At 42.5% G+C, this 9,785-nt stretch overlaps 1 non-coding gene across 1 annotated transcript; it reads left to right on the top strand.

The window, feature by feature from the left end:
• Nucleotides 1-8,047: 8,047 nt before the first annotated feature.
• On the top strand, nt 8,048-8,154 carry LOC122117528. The gene has a single exon (XR_006149186.1). It is a non-coding gene; the product is annotated as a U6 spliceosomal RNA (small nuclear RNA).
• Nucleotides 8,155-9,785: the final 1,631 nt, after the last annotated feature.

The raw sequence follows: 9,785 nt of genomic DNA, 5'->3' as shown, positions 1-9,785 counted from the left end.
ACCTAATCCATGGATAACAGACCTCCACTGTTTACCCTGAGGGTAAACTTTTGTTGTTGCACAGAATAGCTACTTTGTGAGCTATAGTTCTAGGTACAGCCTTGACCAATATAGCTTTCCATAGGGATAGACATGTCTTGTAATCTGCACAGCGTGGTAAGACAGTCACCAGCCATCACTTGTGGCCACGGGGCACTAGGATATATGTGGCTAGTATGACTGAAGAATTGAATTTATTATCAGTAGTATTACTAGTATAATGATGTAGTTTTACAAAGAGGTTACAATTCCATAAGTCGGGTTCTGAGTACAATGCTTCTTGTTCAATGTCACTCCTTCCTTTATTTTCCCCCATTTCCCCCTGCCACTCTTAGCCTCAAGTTATATAGTTCTAATGTATATTGAATCTAATGACTACATTTGCTCACTGTTCCTCCTCCACTCCATTTTCATTTTAAGCACTTAAAACTTTACATAGTTACCTGTGGTTAGTGGCTATGATACTAAACACTAGGGGTATAGAACATTTGATGTGCTGGGGTTCTCTCTGGCCTGGACCTTCTGGTGTTATCAGGATGATAGAAGTTCATGTTTAACCCTAACCCTTATTCATCCTCAAACTTGGGAAAGTCTAGTACTTTTGGAAAGCTGATGAAAGTCAATTCATTTAGGCATCAGGGTTCTCCTATAGGAATAAGGAATTTGAGGCTAGCTGTTCTCAGGACTCATGCCTGTAATCTTAGCTACTCAGCAAGCAGAGGTGGAATGGAGGGGAGGAGGATGGATCTTGGTTCAAAGCCAGCCTAAGCAAACTGTTCCTTGAAAGCCCCATCTCAGCTAATAAAAATCTGTGTCTAATGATGTGTGCCTGCCATCCCAGCTAGCAGGAAGCAAAAATAAGAGGGTTACAATCCAGGCCTGCCTGGGCATAAATGCAAGATCCTATTTGAAAATGAAAGTTAGAAGGCCTGGGGGTGTGGCTCAAGTGAGAGAACATCTGTCTAGGTGCTGGGTAAGCAAAGTCCGGAGTACAAAGAACATTTTTTTTAAGTCCTTAAGGCCATTAGTTTCAGGAAGCTTGAAAAGGAAATGTTGACTCTGAAGTCACAGGCCTCTCTCAGTGGTGCCACACCTGAATTTTCCAACAAGAGGGATACTCTAATACCTGCTGTGATACCCATTCCCTAGAGGACTGCAGGGTGAGCTAGCAACTGCACAGCCAGTATTCATCATCCAGTCCTACAGATAACCAGTCCCTCCTGAGCATATTCCAAGTTCTAGGTGTTGGCAGCTGCTGCAGCACCTACCTGGTCTTTGTCTTCAGCGTCATATGTACTGCTGTCAGTGGTAATGCCAGTGCCACCACCAAGTAGCAGGGCAGAGCTGTCTGTTAGGGAACTGTAGGGGGTAATCGGAAGCATTTATTTATGACTAACACATTTCCACTGTGGCCCACTCACTCCTATGGACTTCTCCATAGGATGGCTGAAATGCCTTCACAATATGGCAGCTGAGATTGCCACACTCCCACAACATCCCATTATCTACACAGGCCAGCCATATCCAGTGTGACAGGAAACTACACGAAAAGTGTGAATACCCAGGAGACAGGGAATCATTGGGAGCCATCTCAGAGGCTGGTCACATCGATGGCTAATTCCTGATACATGCAAATTTTCACAATTATTTGAGGATTACTTGAGAATTTGTATTTGAGAATTGTTATCGAGAGTTCCTTGCTGAGGAAGTGCTGCTATGACTATTATATATATTCTCTTAGTTAACCCCCACAATTCTGTTGCCTGAGAAATTTTTGTTCTTTATATCTTCCCTCTGTGTCTCCTACATCCAGATCTTCTGAGTCAATTCTAATAAAGAAAGCATAAAGAATGTAGAGAGGGCCTGGGGATGTAATTCAGCAGTAGAATATCTGCTAAGTATGCTCAAGGCCATGAGTTTGATCCCCAGCACTGGAGAGAGAGAGCGAGTGTGAATGAATGAATGAATGAAATATGTGTGTATTGTATATATGTATCTTATCTTTTGGTTATGGTAGCATGTCCTTATAATCCCAACATCCAGGAGTTGAGAAAGGAAGATTAGAAGAAGGCCAGCCTAGGCCCCATTGAGAGACCCTATCTCAAAACAAAACAAAAGAACAGCAACAGAAACTCACAAGTTCCTAATAGACCTAATAGGGCAAATTTCTGTGTTATGAGAAGCTATAACAAAACTTTAAATGATGGGCAAAGAGTAGAAAATGATTCCTACTGGGAACATTCATATAAATATAACTATGTGAAAGTATTCAATTTGCTTTTTTCAAGTTAGAAATATGAATACTACTGAGAAAATATAAGTCCTTTTTAAAAATCTGTCTTCAGGTTTGATGTTTTATTATTTTGATGGTATTACCTGGACAGACTGAGGTAGCAAAGTCTACTGCTAGAAAAATTAAAGGTCACAAACTTAAATGCCACTGAGGGTAGGGGGTAGGGAAGCAGACAACTTGAATAAGTAAAATGGGCAGATGGCAGTTGCCCTTATATAGTGCTTATTGCTATAAAAGTATTTAAAGTCTTCATTGCCAGAGCGTTTGTATTTTCTTTTAAAATCATAGCCAACAATTATGTTGCAAGTAAGTCAAAATAATTTTAACTATGTAGATCAGTATGGGCCTGTAGCTGGCCTACCAGATGCTATTTTACAATTGTTTCCATGGATTAAAGAGAAGATGGAGAATAACCGTATGAATGATTGGATACTGGCTGCTGAGGTGAAAGAGGAGGCCTTGACAAAGAGCTACTCAGCCTTTAGGTTCTTCCAACGTACTGAGAAAGTCTTTCATTTTCTTTCCACAGGCATTCCCTGCATATATCTGGAGTCAGAGAAGACCCAATAACCCAGTGGACATAGAAGCTGAAGGAAACAACATCCTAAAACATCCTCTGCCCCCATTGGACCTTCTGGTAGGAAAAGAAACCTTCTGCCTTCCAAAAAAATTCCTTCTATAGGTCATAGTAGAACACCAAGTTCTTACACAGCCAGGGTTAAAACAGCATTTGGCTTCCCTTGGTCCTTAGAAGTAAAATTACCTGGGATTCTTCTTCATTTGATTGGCTCAGCAATTGAAGTACATTTTTTTTTTGATATAGCAATATTTAGAGGGGAAGGTCAGTTTCTCTGAATGCAAAAGACAGGAACATGAGAACGGATAGATTGAGCTTCAACCCTTGCCACTTACCAGCTATCTGACCTTCCTTGATAAGTTCTGGCCAGTCTGGTCTTACTTTCTCATCTGTAATACAGGGTTACAAAACTCTTGACAAGATTACAACAAGGATTAAGCAAGAGAAGATCCATACAACACTTAGCACAATGCCTGTCACATAAGCAGAGCTCAGTAAGGAGTCACTGTTAAAACTACATTGTGCTGATCACAGCTCCACCTGATAATTCTATTCTGGACTTGGCCCTTAGCAGTTCATAATCTGCAAAATAGGATTTCACATCACAAATGAGGAAAATAAGTCCAGGGAGCTTGGGTGTCATGTCTGGGTAGTATGTTTGCCTCTGGCTGAGGAGACTTGAGTGGGAACCAACTCACAAAGGATAACTAGTGGCCTGAGACAGTGGTTTCCTCCCCAAGAGTACTGAAGGATGAGATGGGACTCTAGCTACTGACTTGCCTGATTCTTCAGGAAAGGCTTTAGTGCCTGACCCCCCTCCCAGCAGTGATCAGAAGGGATTAATTAGTGGCCAGGAACATAACAGTGACATGCCATCCTTATTCCAACAAACTACCCAGATGCACCCAACAGCTCCAACCAGATGGAAAACGACCACTTAGGTCTTAATGAGCTTGTTCAGATGTAATTCTGGGGAACCTCAAGAGCCTGACTAATTGCCCCCCTTCTTTTTTGCTTTGGCTTTCATTTGTTTCAGTTGTCTTCACCAAACATGCTCCTCCTCATTAGCTGGGTCTCAGCTATACATGCTGTCCCATCCTGCTTTCTGAGCAGTTGTGAAGTCATTTTGCAAGTGTCAGGTTCTAAGACTGTGTTTTGATTTATTTGGCTAGGTTCAAGGTCTCATCCGTTTATGTGAACAGCTTTCATCTTTACCTGAAGAGCACAGTTCTAGAACTTATTACTACTCATGAAAGGCTCTAGAAGAGAAAGATTTTCTCTTTCCCACAAAAAGTAACTCCCTGGCAAAGCAATGAACAAGCTCTGGGCCTTTTCTAGGTCAGGAGAATGGGGTTCAGTGACCTGGCACACATTTTTATGAACCACCTGCTGCCTGGGAAAGGAAGATGGGAAGCTGATGATTTTTCACACTAGTAGCACATTCTACTCCACCACTACTCCATGGCCTTAAAGCAGGAAAACTCCTACTTCTGTAGTAAATGTAGACAAATCAGAGTCCCAGTGAAGTCAAGTACCAAAGAGACAAACTCTGGGTGGCTGGTTGTTTCTAGTGTGCTCACCGGATGCAGCCTGGTCTTCCCCAAAAATCACTCACACTGGAGATGAGGCCCTGCCTCTGGAAGACATCTGTAAAGAATACACAGAGCCAAAGACTAGTATAATCCTAGCTACTCAGGAATATGAGAGTCAGAGGATCATTACTTGCAGCCAGACTGAGCAGAAAAAGTGCTTGAGATTCCATCTCCAAACATAACCATCAAAAATTAGACTAGAAGCATGGTTCAAAGGGTAGACCATCAGCCAAAGAAGCAAGCAAGAAAAGTGAGAGGCTATGAATTCAAATCCCAGTACTAGGAGAGGCAGGAGGATGGGGGACGGGGAGAGAATGCACAGAAACATCCAGAAAGGCAGCATGTGTGCCCTGAGGGTCTGGGACATGGAACCAAGTCTAAAGTAAAGGATAGGGACTGGCAGGAGGCAGGGAGCTCATTCCTGAGGAATCTGACATTGTTATCTAACTAAAGAAGAAAACAGTCCCAGAAAGATGAGGCCAGGTGCTTAAAATTAGTTTTTCAAGGCTGATGTTGAGATGGAATCTAGCTAGAGTTCCTACTTCTCTCCTGCTTAGAGTCATGAAGTAACCAACAAAGAAAATGAATTCCACAGTAAGGATCAAGAAAGCAGATATATAAAGAGAAAGGGGGCCAATTCCATCCAGATTCACTACCAAAGAACAGAGCCGAGAAGCAGTGCTGCAGGTGAATTGACACCGTCTGCAAATGCAGCGGTCTGCTGAAGCACTGCAGAGGCCCGCATCCACAGGGATGCTTCCAGCACAGAATCTGATGAAAGACAACAGGGATAGCTTTATCATCTGTGATGTGTGAGACTGGCAGAATTGTCCTAAAACAGTTGCCAAGGGCCAACTTTGCCTGGTGTACCTACTGTCCCTGAGGCAGATACATGTGTAGAAAGAGGCTTCCCCATGGGCTCTGGGATTCTCTGTCTTCTTCAGGAAGGTCTGCTCATCTCTATGGAAGGGAGGAAGGCAAAGAATCCTAAAGGGCCTTCCAGGTCAGGTTAGAAAGTAGGCCTATTGACCCAAAAGGGAATGGGATGGGATAATGAGAATGGGGGTGGTAGACCTCATTTCCCGAAGTCTATCAGGGTTCTCACAAGACCAGAGGAACAGTGTTTACATTTGGCCCTCTGGTGAGTAGGAGGTCCAACCCAGCCATGGAAGTGGCAATGTCACGTTACATCTGCATATGTTACTGAGACTGGGCAGAACAGAGAAGGCCTGTGGTTCTGTAGTTCCACACTCGTATTAGGGCATCTGTGGCTCTGGGACGTGTATTACATTTGTCTCCACAGACAGATCTTCTGGGCTTCTTCTCACCACCCACACTTCCTGAGGATGAACTCTTTATTTCTTCCATTAACTGAAAATTCTGTGTGGGAGTGATGGAGCTAGGATGTGAGGAGTGCTCAGGATGGTCCAGTTTTGCTCCTGAGAACTTTCTGCACCAGTTTCCCCACTCCTCTTCACTTTGGATGGTGTGCTGCTGTCATAAACAAGGCTAGAATGCCAGAGACTTAAAACAACAAAGATCCTAGACACAATTGCTTACACCTGCCAGGAGGCTTAGCTTGTTGGGAGGCTGAGATCAGGAGGATTATGGTTTCAGACAAGCCCAGGCAAAAAGTTTGCAAGACCCCATCTCAACAGAAAAAGCTGGACATGATAAACATAGCTGTCTGTCTCAACTATGTCAGAAAACATAAATAGGAGGATCACAGACTAGCCAAGGGAGGAAAGACCACATCTCACATACACACAAAAAGGCTGGAGATATGACACAGTGGTAGAGCCTGCACAGCAAATATAAGATCCTGAATGCAAACATCAACTGCGTGTATGTGCATGTGCGTGCTCATGTGCATGCAAACCAACAATGAAAACTTTCCTTTGCCCATTGCTTCACGTCCATTTCTGGCTGATGGAGGGCGCTGGGCTCCTCTTGTCTGCCATCAGGTCCAGGTCTCTATGGATTATACCAGTTGCCAGTCCAGGAAGCACTCAGCAAGCCTGGAGTTTTTATCATGAGTTAGGTTTCCCCGACATGGTACAATTCTGTTGAAGATGCTATAACCAGAGATGGAAAGGATGAAAATATTCATCACAAGGCAACAGAAAGTCCAAATGATAAAAGTGTGGGAAAACAATTCCCAATTGTGACTAGGTGTGTGACCTAAGGGTCTTCATGTGTACTATGAATAGTCTCTGCAGCCTTATCTATAACATCAGCAGCCTGGATTTCTGTCCCCATAAATGTGCTTTAAGATTTAAGCTTTGTCATCAGATATCATTTTCGGTACTCCATTTATTTATAGATCTGTCATCAATAGAGAACCTAGTTATCAAAAGCTTGGGCCAAAGCAATAAGTTAAATCCATCTTGTTCCCAAGTAGGAAGAAGGGAGGCAGTAGCCTCCGTGGCCCTCAGAACTCATTCTGCACCTCACATGGTCAGTACAGCTCTGGCAGCCATCGTATCCTGTGGCCCCTGAGCTCAATGCTACCTAGTTCTGGGCCAAACAGTGTAGAAAGTTGCTTCACTTGTCAAAAACTTTGAGAGCTGCAGAAGATGCAGGCACTGAGATTCCAAATGGCTACTCTAGGTACAAATCCTCCTGACAATCTTCCCACTCACCTGCCTGTGTGCCATCTAGCTGAAGCACTAAGATGCCAGGAAGCAGTCTCACCTGGACCAGAAGAACTGACAGTCTTATTAAAAACATTTGAGGCTAGGTGCTGGAGGCTCACAACTAGAGTAGGATAGGGAAGAGGGGGCTGAAATCTGAAGATCAAGGTTTGAAGTCATGCCATGCAGGAAAGTCCTTGACACTCTTATATACAATTGACCACCAAAAAGCCAGAAGTAGAGCTGTGGCTTAAGTACACAAGAATGATAGATCTGGGGCAGGGGACGGGGAGGAAGCTCAGGGACAGCTCCTAAAACCTGATTTCAAGTCCCAGGACTGGCAATAAATAAATAAAGCAAGCAAGCATTTAAGATAGCAGAATAACACATTTTTTTTTAAATCGCACCTTTGAAAACAAACTCTTCAGCAGTGCTGGTAGAAGTATGAATTAGTGCTGTCTTGCTGTCAGGCCATTTGGCAGAAGGCATCCAAAAACATTAAAGATGTATATGCCATTTGAGCCAAGAATTCCATTTCTAGGAACTTACCCTGTGGAAATAATCTAAGATATGCTCCAAGACTGAAGTTCCAAGGAATCCATTGTATCCTGTTTAGAATAGGGAAACACTGGAAAGCCATCTAAGAGATCAGCTTCAGTAACTACATGTGATGATGAGGGGAATTCTTGGCTACTACTACAAACAACATTCCCAGAATATTGTAAAGAGAAAAGAAGGTAGGGAAGGAAATTGAGGGGGAATGAAGGAAAAGAAAATTATATTATTATAAAATCATCTCTTTAGGGGGAAGGCGGGGGGAATTGGGTGGGGGGGTGGGGGGGAAGGCTGGGAAGGGATGTGAAGGGTAAACAAAGGAGGAGGCTGCAATGCTTGATAAGAAATGTACGCATTAGTGCTCGCTTCGGCAGCACATATACTAAAATTGGAACGATACAGAGAAGATTAGCATGGCCCCTGCACAAGGATGACACGCAAATTTGTGAAAAAAAAAAAGAAATGTACGCATTAACCTGCCCATGTAATTGTAACCCCTCTGTACAGTGTGTTCACAAAAAAATAAAAATTAAAAAAAATCATCTCTTTAGGTAAGTACTCTACCACTAAGCCACAACCCCAGTCCAAATCTTTTATTAAAAAGCTGTATGGCATATATATATTTAAGAGCTAGGGGTGAATCTTATTGTCTTTCTTTTCTCCTCTTCCTAATTTTTCTTCAGGACATATGAGTTCATTCATCTTTCAACAAGTATTTGTTGTGCAACTGCTGAGTAGCAAGTGTTGTGCTAAGTTATTGGAACTTTCCTGTTGATTGCTACATGTGTAATTTTTTTCTTCTTAAGACAGGCTTTCACTGTTGACCAGGCTGGCTTCAAACTTATAATCTGACTGCTAGCTTCCCACAACTTTTAAAAAGATTATTTATTAAACATACTCTAAGGTGTTTTTCATTCTAGTCTAGAGGGGTGAATTATATCAAATAGTTTCTATACACAAACCATCTTAGGCCTACTAAAACCCCATGATCTCCTGACTCTATTTCTCATATCCTAGTCCTGCTTGCTAATTACTTCCAAATTATTGGAAGGAGAGTGGAGAAAATCAGACATGCTCTCAGAGCTGGCTAAACTTTTGCTAACTATCGAAGACAATTAAGGCTTGGCTGGAAACAAGGATACCCATTGTGAAGGGGCAGAATAGCTGGATGGAGGGTCAGGCTGTCGTACAGCCCTGCTGGTGAGTGTGAGTGGCTACTCCCTGCCCTGCTAACCTCACTGGGACCTACTTTTCCTCTGCAGAATAATGAGAACCATAGCATCACCCTGGCTGCCCACCTAACGGTGACCCTCCTGAGACCCTCTAACCTCACGATGAAGAGAGGTAGGTCAAAGAGCATAAAGTTGAAGTTAGGTAGCACGAATAAATCTGGAGATCTAATATACAGCATGAAGACTCGGATCAGTAATACTATATTATATAGTGAAAATACACTAAGATGGTATTTCAGACGCTGTTACACACATCCACACATAATGTGAGGTGATGGCCACATTAATTTGCTAGACTGTAGTAATCATTTCACTATAAATCTGTATATCAAAACGTCACTTTTACATAAAACATAGTATTGGCATAAAAACAGACACATACCAAGGGAATAGAACAGAGGACCCAAAAATAAACCCATACAGCTACAGTCATCTCATCATCCACAAAGATGCCAAAACATCCAGTGGAGAAAAGACAGCCTCTTTAACCAATCATGCTGGAAAAACGGGCGACTGGGAAAGCTGACTATCTACAAGTAGAAGGCTGAGACTAGATTCCCATCTCTTATCCTGTCCAAAATTAACTCAACATGGATCAGAGATCTGAAACTTACAGAGTATCACAGGGAATAAGAAGAGAAACATGTCAAGATGCAGGAGATGAGGAAATGACTTCTTGAGTGAAGCTTCACTAACCCAGGAAAAAATAGCAAGAATTGACAAATGGGATCCTATCAAATTGAAAAGCTTCTGCACAACAAAAGAGAAAATTAATAGTGAGACAACTTACAGAATGGGAGAAAATCTTTGTCAGATATCCCTTTTGACAGACGATTAATAAATGTGTGTATATACAAATATATA

Source organism: Dipodomys spectabilis, unplaced genomic scaffold, assembly GCF_019054845.1.
Source record: "Dipodomys spectabilis isolate Male_0828 unplaced genomic scaffold, ASM1905484v1 ptg000141l, whole genome shotgun sequence".
NCBI lineage: Eukaryota > Metazoa > Chordata > Mammalia > Rodentia > Heteromyidae > Dipodomys > Dipodomys spectabilis.
The sequence above is the reverse complement of the archived record's forward strand: the minus strand, read 5'-3'. Positions and strand labels throughout refer to the sequence as shown.